Consider the following 2,504-nt stretch of genomic DNA (forward strand, 5'->3'; position numbering starts at 1 on the left):
ACTCTCTGTCTGTTTCCATATTTTCAAACTCTGTCTCCGAAAATAAAAATTTTAAATAATACTTTCCAACTTAGAAGATTACTTGACATGACATTTTACACACCAGAACTTCTTCTAATATGCTATATACATACGTGCAGGTAAAGAAACTAGAACTAGTAAAGAACGTAAAAAATGGACACGTGGTGAGGGCCTGAAAGCTTGGTCTGACTGAGTAAAGTCAAGGTGATTTTTGGATTCAGATTATCAGATTCATCCTAGATCAGCTGGAAAAAAATAAAATGCAGGCAACAAAGTTTCCCGTACCATTATGCAATTATCAGGAATTTTCATCTGGAGTCTTGGTGGCTAGGCAGGTCGAAAAAATGATCAAATTGTTTCCACGAAAAAATGGCGATTGACAGACGCTAAGTAGGCGGTGTCAATTCATTTTGGTCCCTCGTCTGGTGTGCCATTAACTGAGCAAGGATGCTGAGGACGTTGCGCGTTACAGGTGCCTATCGCTCCACTTGCCTCTATTCATAAAGTGCTATTCTATTTAAAGAATTTTAAAATATAGAAAGGAAGTAATGGAAAACTGTTGCTAATTAATACAGCTAATTGGGTGTTTATCCCGAAAAAAAAACTACAGAAGGAACAATCGAGCACAGCTTAGTTAAGCACCTGCCATGAATATAAGGATATGCCTGTAAATCTCGCTTCTTCTATGAGATAGAAAACAACAGAGAGGAGATTAGGATATCACCCTTAGATTTTGAAGTTTGTTTTTATATACGACCCAGGTAGGAAAGTGTGCTATGATTATTCTATTTAAGGACATATCAGGTTCTTTTATCGGTAGAGGAATGCAGTGGAGGTAAATATCTACTGTAGCGGAATAATAATCCAAACATTTTTCCAATGATCTTGACAACGGGTTTGATGTATAAAATCCATTTCATATCAGGAGAATATCAGTTCCAGATGCTTATCAAAATACAGTGCTTCCCCAAATCGCGAGCCATTCAGGTAATTTACACAGGAGCCATGTGGGGACCAGAGCGTTGATTATAGAAAAAAAGAAACTTCGTTTTATGCGCATTTATATTAATCAGCAATTCTTTTTCCAATTGTACCACTTGTTCAACATAAGTAGAGGGAGCGTTCGAAAGAAATTGGTTCAGCACCAGCTTTTTCAATCTTGCCATAGATGGTAGAGTTGTCTGCACAGACGTCTACGAATGATCTAAGAACGTGATTTGGGAGATTATTGATGAAACTCACGGAAGAGAGTTGTGCTTAGAATGGAACTCTGTTATTATGAGCTTCTGGTTTTTGTTCATTAACAAAATTTATCAATGATAAAAAGGTTTGGTAATGGAGAGGATATTACCAGCTATTCTATAACTGGAGATCTTGTGAAGTTGATATTTATGCCATTCATAGTACAACACTTTATAAATGTCAAAAGCATTAACTCGACAAACGAAGCCCAAGGCAAGATTCAGTAATCCTGTGTGCTATTTCGATAAACATATCAGCTGTTGATCTAGCAGCACGGAAACCATATTTCCTTGTCACTAAGTAGATTGTTTTGCGTAGGTATTTGACTACGTATCTATTTATCGCATATTCTAACAAATTAATCATGACGCATAAGAGACTGTATGCCGTATACGGCATAATCACTATACGGCATAATCACGTTGACACACCGGTTCCCGTCAGATCACCGAAGTTAAGCAACGTTGAGCCTGGTCATTACTAAAATGGGTGACCAATTTGGAAGTCCAGGTGCTGTATGTAGGAGGACGTCGACACCTCCCTGCAAAAAGTTGCAAAAACTTAAAGTCATCATCTCCCCTAACGGGGATATACATGCTACTGGGGGCCATTTGTGAATTTCATACTCCCATGAAACATCCTTCTTCGAAGGAAGGCGATTAGACCCTGAATTGGTCTGTTCTAAGAGGGAGATGACTGATCTCTCGAACTTTTCAATACAAGTCAGACTTATGAATTTTTCCAAAGTATTAAGAAGCATTTTACCTTAAGAGACGGTTAATCAGTTTTGGAAGTATGAGAGTCATTTCCTGTTGAAGCTTTCACTTATTAAATCCTCAATTGCTTCGTCTCTTTATGAACAGCGTCCGCATTGACAGTTCTTCTATACTAGCAGTTCAGCCCAGCTTTGTTCGGACTATAGTACTATTCATAAATTTATGTATATATGTATGTATATATTAAAAAGTTTAACTCATGTCCAAGTACTGAAATTTAATGTGTTTAGACCCAAAATTAGAGGAGGTGTTTGTTAGAGTCTTCAAAGGTAAAATCTTTAAACTTTTATATCTTGGCAGCCGGATTTCCTCTCAAAAACTGATTGAAAAGCTTGCTGCATATCTAAATTACCCTTTATTTAAAATTTCAATTGTTTAGACCCCAAAATTGCTTAATAGTTTGCTAGAGACTGCAATGATAACATCTTTTGAACTACTGACTTACTGTGAGCATATTTTTGACCA

The 2,504-nt window shown here is 37.0% G+C and overlaps 1 pseudogene; it reads left to right on the plus strand.

Annotated features, from left to right (window-relative positions):
* The first annotated feature begins 1,667 nt into the window (after positions 1–1,667).
* Positions 1,668–1,785, plus strand: LOC145260168 (5S ribosomal RNA; annotated as a pseudogene).
* Positions 1,786–2,504: the final 719 nt, after the last annotated feature.

The sequence above is a fragment of the Euprymna scolopes genome, chromosome 35 (assembly GCF_053919585.1).
Source record: "Euprymna scolopes isolate OS-2025 chromosome 35, ASM5391958v1, whole genome shotgun sequence".
In the NCBI taxonomy this organism is placed as follows: Eukaryota; Metazoa; Mollusca; class Cephalopoda; order Sepiida; family Sepiolidae; genus Euprymna; species Euprymna scolopes.